This window comes from Amphiura filiformis, chromosome 4 (genome assembly GCF_039555335.1).
Source record: "Amphiura filiformis chromosome 4, Afil_fr2py, whole genome shotgun sequence".
Lineage (NCBI taxonomy): Eukaryota > Metazoa > Echinodermata > Ophiuroidea > Amphilepidida > Amphiuridae > Amphiura > Amphiura filiformis.
In genome coordinates this window covers 14,997,894-15,018,173 of record NC_092631.1, presented here as the reverse complement: position 1 = coordinate 15,018,173, position 20,280 = coordinate 14,997,894, and the positions used below count along the sequence as shown (strand labels likewise).

Sequence of the window (20,280 nt, the reverse complement as noted above, 5' to 3'; positions counted from 1 at the left end):
AATCAAACAATTTTTAAGGCCTTAGCTCTAGGGTCCAGGGACACTCCAAAACCGAAAAAAATAAATAAATAAATAAATTAATTAAATGTTTTTTAAATAGCCCGACGGGCCACATGGAGATAAAACCCAATAGCCCAATGGAAAATTTGGTAGGCATGGCTATCGGGCTATCGCTTATTCCAACCCCTTCAACTTGCAGTTTCTTGTATTCACAGTTTCAAACATTTACAGCCTACGGGACAAAAACATTTTTGCAGGCAAAAATAAAACCCATGATCTTTCATGATTTTTATTTTTGCCTGCAAAAATATTTTTGTCCCAAAGGTTTGTAGGATTGTATATTAAATTGCAGACCACGATGATGCATGAAAAGAGTACCCTTTCCTGCAGATTGTTGCTCGATGATGACAACACATTTATTCTGAGTAGTTCCCCAGGTATTAACACTGAAGCAAATTCAAACAAACTAAAATAATTATGCTTGTAATTATTATTCTTTCTTTCCATTGTTACACATACAAAGTCATGAAATACAAAGTCATGATTGTTATTAAATGCCATTTGTAATTACCAACAGTATTACCAGTGCTTGTGTTATCAAATATAATTATAGTTTCTTTCAATAGTGTATGAAAAGTAAATCTTCAGATACCATGAAAAGAGGTTGAATAAAATGTATTTTTTATATACCATGGTCATTTATAAGTCAGATTATAGTCATTCATCTCTCATCAAGAGGTGGAAATTACACATTTCATGTAGACCTCAAGGCCATCTATTGCCACACAATGAGTTAGTGGAAGTATTTCATAGGGTATGAAAATACTTGCATTTTTCTGACAATAAGTTGAGCTGTGAACGGATGTAAGAATGGCCAGATGATTTTGCTGTGAATTTTGTACCAATTACATGCTATTAAGGTGCACTGAAAGTGGTACTATGGTGTAATTTAAAGAGTTCATAGTGGTGCACTCATTGGAGATTTGAGAATCACTGAATAAACATGATTCTCAGCTTCTGTCTATCCAGTCTAACAAAGCTTCATAATATCAATCCTTATTCATTTGTTGCCACAGTTCACTGCATAAATTTAGTTTCTAAATTGGAATGTGTTAAATTAAAAGTTGTTTGTGGAATGCTTGTTGCCACACCAGTGTACATCAGACTAATAACGCAGAATGTGGAACCTCATATTGCTGACTCCCAGGTGGCTTCTGTAAGTTTCCCAGGCTTGGTCAACCACTCGACTTACCACCTCAACCTGTAAATTTTAAAGGAAAAGAATAAAATATTTTTATTGTTTAAAATCAAACAATTTTTTTGGTAAATTGAAAATGATACACTGTGACTGGTCACATACTGGTTGCAGATCAGGTGGACTGTAGGTACATTTTTATAGCTAGTCAAACTTTAAAAATTACCTCCCAACATTTGGTTTACTCAGTGGCATTCATTTGTAAACTTAAATTGTTTCCCAATTTTGGAAAAATCTCAGTAGGTCAGCCCCATAGAACAGGGTTTTATTTTTTCGTCACCTATTTTAAAATCAAACCTCCCTTTGGCCTACCAAAAAACTTTGCCCCCCCATTCACCACCCTGCGGTACATATAAGGGCTGTGCAATAATTATGAGCCCTGGAGGGTAAAATTGGGGGTGCTAGGAATTTTTGGCACACATTCATGTGGCGCCTTTTAAATAAAACGCTCTAAAAAGGCTTAGGAAAACAGTACGGAAATACATAGAATATTCCTGCTTGCTGCGCCGCAACATGTATCTTGTAAATTAGGATCCCAAAAATTTGGCATGCGGCCATGCGCAAGGGGGGGGGGGGGCAAATAATTTTTGGCAGGTTGATAGAGGGTGGGGCAAGCAATTTTTGGCAAACCGTTCGGAAATTTTACCCTCCCCCCGGCTCATAATTATTGCACAGTCCCTAATTATTGCACGGAAGGTCATCAGTTCACTCATCCTCCAGACATGCTCCAGAAGACATGCAAATGCATTTGCATGTCTTCTGGAGCCATGGAGGTCAGTGGAGGATGATTTGAACTAATGACCTTCCATGCAAGCACCTTACATGTACACCCATCGAATGTGTGTCATCGGCCCTCAGACTGTAGGATTCAATTCATGTAAAGCTCCTAGTATAAGGGGCTGGCATTTTCTTCAGAAGGGGGTCCCAAATATGTCAGTGACCAGAGTCAATTTTTTATGACCCCCCCTATCGCAGCCAAAACTTTTTAACAACCCCCTTATCTTGGGTCAAAAATTTTTATGACCAACCCCACCCCCACCCCCTTCCACCTACACGCACTCAAGACAAATCATTCATTGCGGAACTAAAGCGGAGTCGCCAAAGGCTAAGAGCGATGAAGATGCGTGAAGTGCATAAATAATTTGCATTATATAGCTATAGATTGTATGCACATTTTGATTGTGAACTAAAGAATGCGCGCGCAGCGCGTGAAAATTTCGAGTCACCAGCCCTTAATAATTCTATAACCCCCCTATTTTGGGTGTTTAAAAAATTATAACCCCCTATTTTTGGTCTGAAAATTCTATGACCCCCCTGTATTTTTGCCCCCCCCCCCTTCCGAAGAAAATGCCAGCCACCTAATTATTTAATTAAATATAAATATACTCACGTCACTTTTAAGCTTTCTTAGATCAGCACAAAACTGCCCTGTGCTGTCTCTGTCGCGATCGTGCTTCAGCTGTCTGCCGCGCCGGTCACGGTAAATCCATACAAATTGTATCCATAAAGTGTCACTCGGATCGCCACACAGCATTTTAATTATACTTTCTTTTGTTCATGTTTAGCACCTTGTTTGTTTACATAAAATCCTCGTAAACAACCGTACACAGTTCCCGGGAAATCCCCGTAATACACTGCAGCCAGCTGACGAACGGCTTCCGGGGTTAAATTACGTCATGGTATCTTGACCAATTGCGAACGATGTTATATCAATTGCGTGACTTGACACTCAGAATCGACTGTCCAATCACAATCACGTAGATCCTTCAGTTTCCCAGACTGTATGTTCGTGATAGCCACATACAGTCTGGCCGCGAGACTATTTCAGATGAGGTTTGATTGAATACAACGAACTGTTTCCTGTTATTAAGATAACTACGGATCCAATTATTAGCAATTCCTCTAATGCCGTAAGTGTCAAGTTTATTTAAAAGAATTTCATGGTTGAGCGTGTCAAAAGCTTTGCTGAGATCAAGGAAAATACCTACAGTGTGAATTTTATTATCTAAATTCTGGGTAATTATGCTATAAAGTTCATTAATTGCCATATAGGTTGATCGTTTTTGCCTGAATCCAAATTGGTTGGGACTAAGAATGTTGTGCGATGAAATGAAATCATGGATTCGGTTATAAATAACCTTTTCAAGTAATTTAGTAGAAATGGCTGGAAGGATTGAAATTGGTCTGTAATTCGAAAAATCATGGGTGTCACCAGATTTAAAGATTGGTGTCACTTTGCCAATTTTGAGTTTATCAGGAACTAAGCCATATTTAATTGAAATATTGAAAATGTGGCAGAGGACCATGCTGACATTGTTTATGATTGATTTCAATAAGATAGTGCTGATGCCATCCATGCCTGAACTATGGCTTGATTTTAGGTTAGCACATAATTTAATTAGTTCCTCCGGTGTTGTTGGGGATATAAAATGCTATTCATTAGTGGCGGTTTTGATGGAGCCTGAAAATCGCCACATGGAGGTGGAATTTTATCAGCAAGGGAAGCACCAATGTTTGTGAAAAAATCGTTGAATTTGGTGGCAATTTCATGAGCATTGGTGATTTTGCTACCAATGTCATCAGTAAAAAAGTCAGGAAGTTTTGAATGTTTGTTACGCCCGAGTAAATTGTTCAAAGTTGACCACATTTTTTTCATGTCATTATTGTGGAGCTCAATTTCTTTAGTGTAGAATGATTTTTGACAACACGGAGGAGACTATTAAGGTGATTTCTATATTTTTTATATTTAATTTCATTATTATCAGAGGTTTAGAAATATACTTTTTGTATAATTTATCTTTAGTTTTGATCGATTTAATTAGACCTTTAGTAACCCAGGGTTTTTTAGGAGTATTCCGGTAGTTAGATTTAGTAGTTTTTATTGGGCAGTGAATATCAAGTAAAGTAAGTAATTTATCATTAAACTTATTATAAGCTTCCTCAGGGTCATCAATATCATACACAGAATGCCAGTCGGATTGAGAAAGAGCATTATTAAGGCCTTTGATGTTATCAGGCTTGAATTGTCTAGCTTGCCTAACAGTTGGCTTGGGTGGTGGGAAGAACCTGGAGCCCTTTGATATGGTGAACACAGGGAAGTGATCCGAGAGATCTGTAATTAAAGCACCAGACTTGTGATTAGTTGACACAACGTTGGAGAATACATTATCAATACATGAATAACCAGTAACGCCATGCCGGTTGCGATATACACGAGTCGGACGATCGATGCATGGATAAAAATCATGAGAAAAGAAAAGGTTAACAAATCTGTTAACTTTAGGCAATTGATCGTATTTTAGAAGATCGATGTTGAAGTCTCCCATAATATAACATCTTTTCTTTTCTTTAGAGATAGTTTCAAGGGTCTTTGTCAACTGATTGATAAAATCGTCAAAAATCACATATTCCGGCTTGTATATAATTCCAACAATAGTTTGTTGAGACTTGTGGTTAATCTCAACGAACACAGAATCACAATGTTGGCAATCTAATTTAAGATCACATCTTTCGCGAAAATTGATACATGGATTGATATAAATTGAGGCGCCGCCACCATTCCTTTCATGCCTTACACAATTTACTGATGAATAATTGCTAAGATCAGCCAGATTTGCATCATCATCATGAGAAAACCACGTTTCCGTGAAGCCATAAATATCAAAGTGATGATCGAGCATAGAAAGATAGTTTGCAACATCGGTGGTATGTTTGTTGAGGCTCCTGATGTTAAAATGCAGAATGGAAAGGTCGCTGGCGCCTAATTCAGTCGCATCGGGTAAATTTTCACTACTATAATATTGACAGTTATTGATCTTGTTATAATTGAGGTTCAAGGTGTCATCAAAGAAATCATTATGAGAATTAAGTGAGCAATTAAAAGAAAATGGATCAAATTTGATATTGGACATGAAATCGGACATTATACGAATAACACAAAACTTAAACTACCAATAAATTTACTTAAATTACAACTTGTAAACAAATTAAAAGATTTGAATAATTAGTATAGAAGCGGGAGAGGCTGTGCCCAGTGGTGAAAAAAAAATGCACCAGTCTCTTAAGCTCTCAGACTCAAATATACATGTAAAATATGAACGAAACGAACTTGAATAAAAAAACAATTAAATGAACTGAATAATTTAAGCAATAACCAAATCATCAATAGAAAAAACAAATATAGCTCAAATGTGAACATGGTATAGTAAATCAAACTATTTTGGTATCAAAATGGAAAAGATGAAACAATAAGCACATGTTAATAATACCTTTCGACATAGAGAAATATGAAAACAATTCTAATAGTCAGATCAGTCATGAAATAACAGAAATATAATGAAATAATAATCTGACGAATCATGACGTCATATATAGGTATTAAATTGTACAGATAAAACAAATAATCAAAATGATGTGGATGACATAGAATATCTGCAGCGTTAATGGGGGATGGGAATGGGAAGTGAGGATTTGAACTCATGTACACAGATGATATCAGAAAAGATCAGATGAAAATGGTAATGTGGTACGAGCAGCAGACCAGATACCAGTAGGTGTACAAGAGAACAGATCTGGTTTCCACATAACACAGTCTCTGGTATTATGTGCTTTTATTTTACACCAAGGCCATGGAAAACAGCAGGCACAGGAGTGAACCTCAGAGCATTAAAACACAGAACTTATTAATCATGACAAGCATATAGAGTACAAAAAGTAGTAAGATCATGGCGATTGAAATACAGTTAATTCACTGAAATATGTTTGTACGGATAAAACAACTATACATGTATAATAATACATCCAAAATAATCAAAAATATTGATGTAAATGACAAAGAATATTTGCAGAGCTAATGGGGGGATGGGAATGGGAAGTGAGGATTTGAACTCGTGTACACATATGTGGTATCAGAATAGAGCAGATGAGAAGGGTAATGTGGTACGAGCAGCAGACCAGATACCAGTAGGTGTACAAGAGAACAGATCTAGTTTCCACATAACATACTCTCCGGTATATATGTGCATTTATTTCATATTAAGATCACGGGTAACAGCGGGCACAGGAGTGAACATTGAAACACAGGACTTTATAATCTTGACATGATATTGAATACAAAAAGCACTGAGATCATGAACATCGAATTACAGTAAATTCACTCAAATATGTTCAGAGACCCTTAATATAATAAAATTAGGTATAGGCCCAAATCATAATATAACAAGGCAGAACAAACCGCCATCAACACGGATAATGAAAGCCGTGATAAATACATCGATGAGAACAATATTTATAATAAGGTCACCAATTAAGTAAAGTTGGAACTGCAAGGGATTGATGTGACAATGATCAATGATATGAGGCAAAGCTGGTAGTCGAATCATGGTAATGTGGTGTAAACAAAGCACGGTATGACAAAAAGGATGTGATTAAAACCGTAGACCATTGAATACGTGAAAGGAAAGCCTCAATTATCATGATCAGTAATCACAACAATATCAATAATGGTGACGATACAAACCAAAATACAATTGATGAGACAATAGTTATTGATAATGGGAGCAATTGTAACATGGTCACCAAATAAATAAAGGTGGGACAATAAGGGTTTGTTGTGTAGCAGTGATCAACGCAAATGAAGCAAAGTAGGTGCTAATCATGCTGACGCGATGTAAATAAACCATGATGGCATGTCAAACAAGGAATGTAAGATGGGAAATCCCCGTATGATCGATTTACGTAAAATGAAAGCTTCACTTACCATGATCACTGATCACAACAAAACCATTGATGATGACGATGCAAACCAAAATATTAAATAACAAATGTTTGGCCACGAACATACAAATTAATATAGGCCGTAAATCTACAAGGAGCTTTGACACATTATGCATAAGACGTAAAGCTACACTATGTTATGGTACATTGGTCAAGCCAGTACGGGGAGTGCGCACGAAAAGCAATCCGAAGACAGGAAAGCGTACTCTACAACTCAATGCACTGAATGAAGATGATTGATGCAAAACTGGCTTGATCAGCGAATATTGGACTGTGTAAATAGGAACAAAAACGCAAAATCGGTTTAAATGACCAACAAGAGCCAAATTAATGAACGAAAACACAGTCAGAGTGCACCCAAGCCATGATGGAGGAATCAAAAGTGTGATAATTAATGAGCACGATGAGCGAAAAAACAAGTGATTGGCTCAAGAGCATCACAAAGGAGGATGCTGGGGAGGAATGACGAGCGTAACGAAGCATCCCTGATAATACAGAAATCAATGCACACAAAATCGACTGTGTCCATCATGGCAAGGAAAGACGAATAAATAAAACAAATATGGCGGAAAGCTGAAGGCAGTATATGGTCCAAAGCAAATAATTAAATGTCAAAATTAACAATAAATTTAAACAGTTACCAGCAGAATGACAAATACGATGTAATAATAGAAAACTTCATTCTTACCATTAGTTTTGCAAGTGTAAACAAGATGATAATTGCATCAGCAATATTAATAAGATATCAAATTACACACATGAAATGATATATCCAAATATAAACATGATAAACAAATCAAGAGAGTCAAGTCCGATTATATCCAGGATCGCGGACAGTGATGTAGATGGAATTTGAAAATCTTAGACCGCGATATTTAAGTCCGATTTTGTTGCAATTGATATCTTCTTGCCCCGGTTGTCTAGAGCGAATATTCTACCATCATAGCTCCACACACGCTTTATACCGCCTGATTTGATCATGTCTTGAGCTCCGCGGAGTATCTCCATCCTTTTATTGGTCAAGCTTTCTGTGATCAGGAAGTTAGATCCTTTGAGATCCTTCTTTGTGCCGAAGACATTAGCGCGTTTGGCATATGAAATAAATTTCATAATTATTGGTCGCGGTTTCGCGTCTTCATCAGATTTTGGTTTACCGATACGATGAGTACGGTCGAGGTCTTCAGATTTGATGTTTAGGCCGAGCCGCTGGTTGATAAGATGGACACAGGCATCAGTGGTATTTTCCTTATCGTGCTCTGGTATTCCATGGAGAAGTAGACAGTTCCTTCTGCTGTACTGTTCGAGATCATCCATCTGTCTTTCTAGTTTGTCTTTTTCTCCTGACAGGGATTGGATCTGTTCTTGTAGATCGTTGATTCTTTGGGTATTGGTTTCAATATCCATCGATACCCCATTGTAGACCTCTTGCTTTATTGCTGCAAGCGAGTCTTCCTTGATTTTTTGGTAGACGGATTTGTATATACCATCTACCAGTTCATTGAGTAGATCTTCATTTGTTAAGATACCGTTAACCAAGGTGGAAAGCAGAGGTTTTACGGTCTCTTCCTTGTCAAGTAGGCCACGTATCGTTTCTTTAAGTTCGGTTTTCTATATCGCTCTCTACTGTTTTGCCAGCCGAAATTGGTGTTGAATTCGGCGGGTCACTAGTAGCAGAACTCCTAGTACTCTTCGGAGGTTGTCCACTCGGTTTCCTAGGCATTTTCTGACCTTAGAGGTGGTAATGATCAGTGATGATGGTTTCTGCAGAAGATATGCTTGGTTTAACAGATGAAACAATGGTATAATTGATGATTTATGATAATTTATGAGAGCCGTTGTGAGCGCGATGTAGTCGCTACATAATCGATCGAAAACAATCTCCTATTTGGTATAGATGCGCGCGAAGCGCGAGAAAATGGGTACTTTTTAAACTATGATCACGTTCGATCGATGAAAAACTTGCAGTTATGTATCTGAGGATGTCTATTTTGGAATTGGTTTTAAAATTGGTACCATAACAGAGAATTAACAGAAAAGATGCATCCATACATCTTCTCTGAAATTGATTTGGCGGGTCATGGTCAGGGTGTTTGTGTACAAAATTCCGTTTCAGTTCTCAGTGGTTTTGATGTCCGCAGGCTAAACGCTAGTAAGCAGCGCATTTGTTAAATGATCATGCATTTAAAGGTGGGTGACCCGATTGACAGTCTCATCCCCCACTTAACGGATGAACTACCTGATCACAGTTCCTGTTAAACTACCTCTGATAACGGGTACTGTTGAACTACCTCTGATCACAGTTCCTGTTGAACTACCTCTGATAACGGGTACTGTTGAACTACCTCTGATCACAGTTCCTGTTGAACTACCTCTGATAACGGGTACTGTTGAACTACCTCTGATCACAGGTACTGTTGAACTACCTCTGATAACGAGTACTGTTGAACTACCTCTGATCACAGGTACTGTTGAACTACCTCTGATAACGGGTACTGTTGAACTACCTCTGATCACAGGTACTGTTGAACTACCTCTGATAACGGGTACTGTTGAACTACCTCTGATCACAGGTACTGTTGAACTACCTCTGATAACGGGTACTGTTGAACTACCTCTGATCACAGGTACTGTTGAAGTTGAACTACCTCTGATCACAGTTCCTGTTAAACTACCTCTGATCACAGGTACTGTTGAACTACCTCTGATCACGGGTACTGCTGAACTACTTCTGATCACAGGTACTGTTGAACTACGTCTTATCACAGTTACTATTGAACTGCCTCTGGTCACAGTTACTGCAGTTACTGTTTTACTACCTGTACAGTTATTGTTATATCGAATTTTAAAATGGATATTCCGTAAAAAACAACTTAAGCGGTGAGTTCCTTCGAACGAGACATATTTGGCCTAGAAAACCGGTGACGTCATGAAATGAGATGTGCCCGCTGTGCGAAAAGGTACTATAAACGCTCTCAATGGACAGAACGTATACTGTTGCTGTTCACAGAAAAAAAATCCAAATTAAGTATTACAAATTTCATGGTTTTTAAACATATGGATAAAATCAGCCGCTTCTTTTTTATATATTATACAATTGTGATATTACAATTCATATGTATGTATATCAATATCATGAGAAATATTAGGCCTATACATAATTTGAGCTTAGAATTTCATCTGAGACTAGCATATAAACCGTGTTAGTCCACAAACTCATGTATCTGATTTCCCTGTATATTGCAATGTTATAGTTTCAGTTGGATGAAATATAACACGAGGCTGAACTTTACCCACACAATTTCTCCTTTTTCAGGAGAAATACGCACAAAAAATTGCAACAAGTGTCAACTTGTAATGTAATAATTATTCTCCTCGAATAGAGATAAACTTGTTTTTGCTATATACCTGCCCTTTAAGTACACTACTATCAGATTTGTATATATGAATATATGAATACAAAAGCCACCCAAGTCCATACTTTGGCCAAATTGAGTTAAGCATGGGAAAGTGTTGCTATACATGTACATAGGTCTGTCATATATATATGAAAGAACAACTCAAATTCATTCTCTGTGTCTATTGAGCATGTGAAAAATAGCATGTATGAAAGAATCAACCCAAGTCCATGATTTGAGTCTTGTAACACATTGATTGAAATCCAGTATGTATAAAAGTCCACTTGTAACACATTCATTGCTGGAGAGTGACTTTTGAAGAAAAAATGGGTTTAATCAAGGAAAGTGTGTGGTTTATATTACATGGCAGAATGCTTATCAACATTATACATAACTGTGTGCTTTATTTTGTATTATCTTACTAGTGGTAATCTCATTCCAACATTATTGTCTTTGTATATGATTCAAAAAACCACCCAAGTCCAGAATTTAAAATGAACCCCACGAAGTCCCTGAAATGCTAATCGTCATACCTAATACAGTTTATCCCACCCATTTGCACGTACAACTTACCATATTGACCAGGTAAATCTAACTGAAGGAATTAAAATGATACACAGGTTTTTTTCTCAAAATCACTTCCCATGGACTTGGGTGGGTTTTGGATTCATGTATTCATATGTAAGTAACGGTCCCGCTAGTTGTTCTGAAATGTCCAATACCATTAGCTTGGCATATGTACACATTACAATGCTATACAGTACGACAGCAACTTAGCTCACTTCCGGTAATTTTTACCGGCGTGACCTTTGCTGTTACGTAACGCAATGTTGAAAATCAGATGGCAAATACGATTTTTCAAAAAACATTTAAAAAAATGGAATACACGAGTCGTTTCTCCCTTCATTTCCATATTGAGCCCAAAGATAAGATATGAAACATGAGTATCAGGCAAAGAATAACGTGTAAAAGTTGAATTATTGTGGAAAAAATGAATGCTTTTGGTGCGCGAAGTAGCCTAAAAATGAGAGAAAATGCATGTCACGATCACTAAAATGGTTATATCTACAGCTTTGAGGAAACGCCGGTCTAATGCTTTTCTGTTATGATAAACATTAATTAACTAGAGCTTGTATTAAATTTTCAGCGAAAATGAGCGGTGGACCAACCTAGTCGTAGGTTGAAAAGTTGCGTTCTTTGAGTCCTCGTGTCTTATGCGCACGTTGCAAGTGTCACGATGCTTCACGAAATGGATCCCAGGAGGCGCTGTCTATTATACCATGATGCAGTCATGTCTACAGTAGAATTCACCACGACCTTTGCAGGACTTAAACCCCATTAAAAGCTATTAAACCAAGATAACACTCATTGAAAACAGCTCGACTGATTAAATCAGATCTTCTCTGGTTGTGCCAGTTTTACTCGCAATGAGCTGGTATTATAGTTTCAGTTGGGTAACCGATTATAAAGGAAACGAAAGGTAACAATGGTATGTGGACCTTTGTTCACGAAATGAGACAATGGTCTGCTTATTGTTAACCAGCATTCTTGAAAATGAGCAACATAATGGATTGTTGACTTAACACGGTTTGGAAATAATTTCTTCATATTTTTTGGTGTTATCTGTCGTTTACATATCTTTCCTAAAACACAAAAGTGCGAGTACTTCCAAACACCTAAATTAGCTAAAAATTTAGGACATGTTACAAAACTACATTTTCTAGAATTTCAGAAGAGTACTTTTAATATTGGCCGGTTATTTTTCACACAGCGACGTTAACTAGGCAATGTACTATTACCTATAACATACACTAAAACACCAAAGTGCGAATATTTCCAAACATCTAAATTAGCTAAAAATTTAGGACATGTTACAAAACTATTTTTTCTAGAATTTTAGAAGAGTACTTTTAATATTGGCCGGTTATTTTTCACACAGCGACGTTAACTAGGCTATTACCCATACTTCTAACATGCGCTATTTGTAGAGGTTACGCGTCAATGGTAAGAGCACTGTGTACATGACCTGATTAACATTTTTGGGGCCCTTGGCCAGGCCAACATTTGGAGGCCCCCAATGCACCGTGAGGAAGGCATGTGCCGTCAAGTGGCCAAGTTTTTAGATTTCACTAGGACATTTGTGTGCGAAGACTATTTTATCATAAATTGAAGCTGAATTTTGCTCTATACCAGGCCAGTGTGCGCGAAGCTGGGAAAAATTTGCCATTTTTGTACCCTATTTTGGCCCAAAACATACATGTTGTGTTTTCGTAAAATGGAAAATGCACATTGCACAGGGCAATCTGGCCCTATGGTAAATCCGGCCCTGACTGTACAGTAACTGCAGTATGCATGTCATATTGATTAATACTGTATAGCAATTAAAAACGTCCATTGTACTATATTTTGTTAATGCAAAATACTCTATTGTGTAACAAAATATTGTAGTCGTCGAAGAAGGTAGTATCATCTCATTTAACTGAAGTACAAGCAGTTTTGAAAAGATTGTTGTTGAGTGACATACTTGAACATGTTGAACGAGAAATAAGATAGCAAAAGAATATCCATGAGCTAGAACAAGATGCGATGGCTTAGTGGACAGAGCGAAGATCTGCAGTGCGGAAGGTTGAGAGTTCGATTCCCATGTTATTCTTATCGATGATTTGGAATTTTACAGTTCTTTTTTCTTTCTTTTTTCCTCTCCCTTTTGTCTTTAATAATATAGGCCTAATGAATGTCCGCTTGAAGGCCCACTTTTTTCATGATTTATTTCTTGTTGTTAAGTATTTTTAGATATTTAGGCCTAATCCTCCATTCGATTTGATATCTTTTTAAACAATTGCATTCAAGTTCAGAAGCTTTCAACATGAAATAAAGCATGTCAAACTTAAGTAATTTTTAAAAGTTTTAATTGAACTAGACCCCTCCCCTATCGACAACATATTTAATGAGCTTTTAATTTATGCATACATATTAAATCATGAGATGCACGAATTTTAAACCAAATATTTTGGCATATTTGTAATTTTTACACAATGTCCAACTTACACCACCTCGGATTACTCCTAATTGGAATCAGCCAAATTCGTTGTCTAGATAGAGCAACTTTGATGTCTTATTATTTATTAATTAATTAATTAATTAATTAATTAATTAATTAATTAATTAATTAATTAATTAATTTATTTATTTATTTATTTATTTATTTATTTATTTATTTATTTATTTATTTATTTATTTATTTATTTATTTATTTATTTATAACATTTGGCACAAGGCCAGGCAGATCCAATATTGATTACACAATAAATTGAAGGATTGCCCTTACATTAAAATCAGAACATTACTAGAAAATACATATAATCAATACAGAATAAAATAAAACAAAGACATTAAATCCCCCATAGAACACCACAGTTAAGCGGTCAAGATATAGTGTTTTCTTTCATTTTATCTCGCTACTTCTGCTTCAAATGTAATGTGAAAACCTTCTTGACAGTTATTTACTAATATTATAAATATTGTTATAATTTTTGGAATAATAAAACTTCAAATTTGCCCGAAATCGTATATTATGGCTTTAATAATAATATTAATGGCTGAAAGATCTTGCTCGTCTACAGCGCCTACAAAATCGGGCGGCTCGCATAGTTTACCAAGTTCCCCGCCAAGTTCCGCGCCGTCATTCTACATCTCATTTGTTAAACTCGCTTCACTGGTTACCGGTTGATAAACGAATTCGATTTAAAATTATTCTTTACGTATTCAAAGTGCTAAATGGACTCAGTATCACCGATATATCTCACTGACTACATCGCTACCTACATTCCACCTAGGAAGGGCCTTCGCTCTGAGCTTGATATTACTCGCCTTGTCATCCCCAGGAGTAAGAGAAAAATTGGTGATGGTTCATTTAGTGTGTCTGGTCCAACCCTCTGGAACCAGTTACCGGCTACACTTCGCACTGCTCTCACAGTTGAATCTTTTAAAAAGGGTCTTAAGGGGGTACTACACCCCTGGTCAATTTTGTGTCAATTTTTGCATTTTTCTCAAAAATTATAGCACATCGGTGACACGTTAGATATGTATATTATAGGGGCAAGAACTACAACTACAGTACTGAAATTTCAGCAACTCAAAGCAAGTAGTTATTGATTTATTGATCAAATAATGGTTTTCCCTCACTTTTGACTGTAACTCCACAACTGTTGTATGTGCTAAAATAAAATTTCCAGTACAGTAGTTATAGTCCTTGCCCCTATAATATACATATCTTACTTGTCCTCAATGCGCTATAATTTTTGAGAAAAATCCAAAAATAGGCACAAAATTGGGCAGGGGTGTAGTACCCCCTTAAAACGTATATTTTCTAATGTATTTTGCTGTTGTTATTTTTGTATATTTGTAAAGCACAATGTTCATATTTTTGGTATTGCGCTATATCAAGCGCCGTTGTTATGTTATGTTATGTTATGTTGATAAAAATATGAAAACTAGGATTTAAAAAAATTAGTTAAAATAAAATCAATAATCAAAAGAGCGGTGCTAGCGGGGTTCGAACCAAGATCGAAATTCCAAATATTTACCACTAGCCATACCAGTGGTTTGATAGATTCGGTAATAATAGCAATGTTATTCCCACTCATGGCTCACTCGTGTATTCTATTTCTGGAATGAATTAACACCGTCCAAATAATGTAACACAAACCTTTATGCTGACTTTAAAATTGTTTGAACGTTGGGAGTATTATTTTCAAGGTAAATAACCAACAATGGACAATTGACAATGAAAGTTTCTTTGCAGGAAAAACATCGGCCGTACAATATATCGCGTGACAGTAGTCACGCACAAAAGATAACATTTCAACATGTTCAATATACGACTGAGAATATACCCCAACCAAAATTCACGAAATTTTCAGGCAAGCTAACTTTAGTTACTATAACATGACACCCATTTTTGATTCCGGCGCTTTTTCTTGCTTGATGATATGAACATTTTTGTGTTCGTGACATGCAATTTTTCTCATTTTCCGAGCTACTTTGGACTTGTTCAAGCTTCTTTATTTTCCATTTAATTAAACTTTTACACGTTATTTGTTGCTTTACACAAATGTTTGATATCTTGCTTTACACAAATGTTTGATATCTTATCTAAGGTCAGGGTACACAAATGGAGCAAAATACGACCCGTGTCTTCCATTTCTGGAGCTATTTTGATAAAAGGCGTTTGCCGGCTAAAAGTTCAACATTGTGTTACGTAACTCGCGTTCACCAACCCGTATAAATTTTCTGTCGAACAAAAGAGGTCACGAAGTTGCCGTCGTCCCATGTACCAGATAGTGACTGATTGAACAAAAAATGAATGTGCTCCAAACAGTCGTTATATAACTGGAGAAATGCAACTCTTTCATTTTTCCTAATTGCTATGCTAACTCTAAAGAACTTATGTTTCTATATTTTCAAAACATTTTAGTGCATGGAATGAAACTTGCAATTTCATTTATTCAATCATTCAAAATTCTTATAAAAGAACAGTGTGTATCTGGTCCATGTCATTAAAAAATAAAACAAACCTAAAAGTTAGTCTAAGATATACTTTTCATTTTTGATTTTAGAATTTTAAATAACAATATATTTACCAGCATTCTGTTGGACTTAAAACATGTGTCGCAAATAAAAAGCTGTATCAGGCTTTATGTTGAGCTTAATATTCGTTCGAATAGTAATAATATTAACAATAAGAGTGAATCATCCTGTTATCATGTTGTCACATAATCTTTTTGCCTACGTCACATTAAGATGGTACTACACCCCTTGATAAATTTGGGACTATTTTTGCATTTTTCTCAAAAAATAATAACACACTGGTAACAAAAGTTATGTACATATATTATAGGGTCAAGGAATCCAGTTACTATACTGGAATTTCAGTGACAAGCAGTACGTTATTTATGATAAGAAAAGAGGTACCGCTAGAATGTTTGTTTGTTTAAACGGTCGCTCCGTGTGGAGACAACCACTTGTCTTGAAACACTGAAAATTCAGTGAAGTAATTGGATTCTTTGCCCCTATAATATAACTACACACTGTTACCAGTGTGTAGTTATCTTTTGAGAAAAATGCAAAATTAGTCACAAAATATATCAGGGGGTGTAGTACCATCTTAAGTCACTTCACAATTTACAATAAAACAAAGATGATCTGGGTTCATTGCGTTGATTTGTTTACTATAGATATACGAGCATTTGTATTCAATCATGACAGCTGATATCGTTTGATCAGTGCAGTGATTACAATCGACATAGGGGGATAATAGGTTTTATATGGTATAGATGCGCGCGAAGCGCGAGAAAATGGGTACTTTTTAAACTATGATCACGTTCGATCGATGAAAAAACTTGCGTGTTACGAACGATTTCGAGACTTACGAAGCTTCGTTAAGTTTCGCGAATGGACCCCAGGCATGCAACATTGTCAGGTATTACAACCTACCGTTATATCATATGTCCACTTGGATAACAATCCTTAAGAATTAAATATGCAAACCTATATTCTGAATAAAATAATTCTGCTCCAACACCTCCCCCCCCCACAACATGATTTCATAACAATAGTAGCCGAAATGGTGACCTGATCTACACTCGTTTTTATTTAAAACCAATCCTCTTACATCACATGAAGTACAATTTTACACCTCTCTCACTGTTATAAATATGTCTTACATTTCCTAATCTTTCTTTGCTTACTATGCTAATGTTACATTATTGTTTTAAAGAAGAAGATTGTATCCAAACGGTTACATTTCAGCACATCACATCAAAGCTCCCATTGGCTGCCCCATTCCTTTTTTAAAGGAATTTTTATTATAAAGGAATTTTTATTCAATCATAAATATTCCAAAAATAAACATCCTCAAACATTTTTTGCATCGATCAATCGATCGATCGAACGTGATAGCTAGTTTATCCTTAATCAATTGATCGTGTTATTTAAATAACAATAGGCGTGCATCGTTGTCGTCATGAAAGTCAAGTAGGATCATCTGAATGCATCCCCGAATGCATCATCAATGCGTGCTGTTGTCAAGCGGAATAAGCTTGCTGGCTGGGAATTAAACCGTTACGGTGTAGTATTCGGAACTGAACTTAAACTACCTGAGTAGCCTGATGAGTTTCAGTCAGTCAGTTCTTAAGCTCTTGTTGTCTGCTATTTGCCCCGTGTTGAGGACATTTAATGGTGTCGTTGGTGTACGTTGATCATCGTGAGTAGAATTTTGGTCATATCCTTGAGTTATTTCGTAAAGACGGTGCGTGTGAGCATGTAAGTTACATTGGCTTTAAAACCAAAGATTATAAAACCCGAGCGTAAAACCACTTCACTTTTTTGGTGTAACTCTTGAAGAAGCTGAAAGCGTGGACCTTCTAGGTCTTACATTGAATAACAACTTGTCCTGGAACCAAGTAGTCACCAAAATGTCAGTGCCGTACTATTACGCTGACTTTCGTATTCGGCGAGGAGGACGATTTCGACCTCCTCGTTTGTTTACAAACAGAGAGGTAGACAAAGGGGCCTGTCAAACCTGTTCCGCTTGTCCAAATACTCAAGTATCAAAAGGATGGTCCACAATAGAGACTAAATCAGTGATTCACGCAACATGAATAGGGGATTAAAAACTGTGAAGTAGCACCATGTGCTTCTATTGTCCAATTTGCCATCAAGATTTCGAATGAAAACAGTTCAGACCCAGTACACGATAATGTCAGAAATTAATAATTTGTTCTGGGTCTGATTATTCGGACTACAAAATGTCAAAGACAGCCGGTCAGCGACTGGGACTCCTCAGAAGAGCTTCGCCCTATATTCTACCTGCACAGAGAGCCATCATCTACAAGGCCATGATACGATCAAAAATGGAATATGCCAGCAGACAAGCGGCTAGGCTGGTATGTAACAGAGCAAAAAGCACGAAATAGACGTGGAAAACGGACGCGCGTCCAGTACTCCAGTCTGCAATAAAGGCCAAATGGACGTGGAAAATGGCCAAATGGACGTGGCAAATGGACGCGGCAAAAATGTCCTAATGGACGTGGGAAATGGACGTGATAGTCTTTATCTCCAGCCGTTTACGGCCTATACCTATTAATTGAATAAAATTAGTCATTCAGTACTATACATAGGCCTATTTATTAAGCTTTATTAGGCCAAGTAAAATAAAAAACATGTTTCACGTCCGGGTTTTTGAAAAAAAGGAGGAAGAGGGGGCTTTTTATTTTTTATTTTTTATCGCAAAATCGGTGTAAATACCCATAATTAGAGCTGTTTTAGCGTGTACAATAATGCCTGGAAAAAGGAGGAGGCCTCTTTTTATTTGTTGTTCTGAGAGATAGGCCCCCTCTTACTATCACAAAACCTTACAAAAGTGTTTCTTGTATGTTAGCAAGGCTATAGAAAGCATCTCTACTTCCCAGACATATTTTTTGAAGAGTTATAACTTAATTTAAAAAAATAAAAATAAAATTGAAGAAACCTCAAAAAAGGAAGCGGGAGGGGACGTGAAACATGTTTTATTTTTTATTTGGCCTTATGTAGAGACGGGCCGCATACTGCGTGTTTTGCCCGTACAGTTTGCTGCAAAAATAATAATTTAGGCCTGATCGATATTCGACAACATTTTTAAATAATGTCGTGCTTAGGCCTACTGTGTCAGAAAATTAGATGTTATCATGTTTAAAGGAGTATTTCGTGATCCTAGCCTCCTCTCTTTATGACATTTTTCAGTACATATCCACGAAAAAAGCCTATTCCCAAAATTTCAGTTGATTCCGATTTTGCGTTTGCGAGTTATGCATGATTATGTGTATTACACTGCTCCATAGACAATGCGTTGTAATTTCGTTCTGGTGCACCAGAACGAAATTCAAATTTCACGATATCTTTGCAAAACGAATTAATCTGCAAGAAATATTTTGTACATAAACATTATGTAGCCAGAGGTTTCCAGTGATATAAAAATCTCAACTTTTTTGAGAAAAGTGGGGGATGAGGCTGTGGATCACGAAATGCCCCTTTAAAACACGGCAGATTTTGTTTTATTTCTGTATTATTGAAACCAGAGCGAAGTGCTGATTATAGGTCCTGCATCCTACTGTGGAAACCGGCGCTTATGATAAGTTTGATCATCATTCATCACTCATTTAGGCCCTATTATTATTATTATTATTATTATTAGGCCTATTATTATTATTATTATTATTATTACTATTATTATTATTATTATTATTATTATTATTATTGTTGTTGTTAGTGTTATTATTATTATTAGTGTTAGTGTTATTATTATTATTATTATTATTATTATTTAATTATTACTATTATTGAAAACGTTTCAAACTTTTCCTGGTATAATAGGCCTACACTGCAAAAACCTGTGTTTATCAATTTGAGACTTTTTCTATGTACACATTTTTGCTTCTATAAATACTTGGTCCTGTATAGGCCTATGTGGAAACATTGTTTACTATGTCAAATGTTTAGCCATTGAATTTTGATGAATGTTTGGTCAATATGTTTATGGAAGTTGACACATGAATGTTCAAAATGACTAGCTCAAGGGCTGAGTGTGCCTTTCTGTGTAGGCCTATAAGTAAAATTTAAATTGAATTGAATAGTATGCAAGAACGTGTTTAACTTTGGAGGTGACGCGTATGCCTATATAAGCCTACAGGCCTATAGGTTGTTAGGACGCCCCTTTTCAGCATCGCTGTCACCCCCTTCCCACCACTTTTTTTTGTCATGTTCTGCCATGCACCCATTATTTGCCATTTATTCTTTCATTGCCCCAAGGGCCCTTAT

The 20,280-nt window shown here is 36.4% G+C and overlaps 1 protein-coding gene and 1 long non-coding RNA gene across 2 annotated transcripts in view; one reads left to right on the top strand and one right to left on the bottom strand.

Moving 5' to 3' along the window:
* The window catches only part of LOC140150593 (uncharacterized), an 84,525-nt gene that overhangs the window by 17,415 nt on the left and 46,830 nt on the right, over positions 1-20,280 (top strand). The window lies entirely within an intron of this gene.
* On the bottom strand, positions 72-3,077 carry LOC140150602 (uncharacterized). The gene is made up of 2 exons (XR_011858818.1): positions 2,646-3,077; positions 72-1,261 (listed from the first exon to the last, which is right to left on the bottom strand). It is a non-coding gene; the product is annotated as an uncharacterized lncRNA (long non-coding RNA).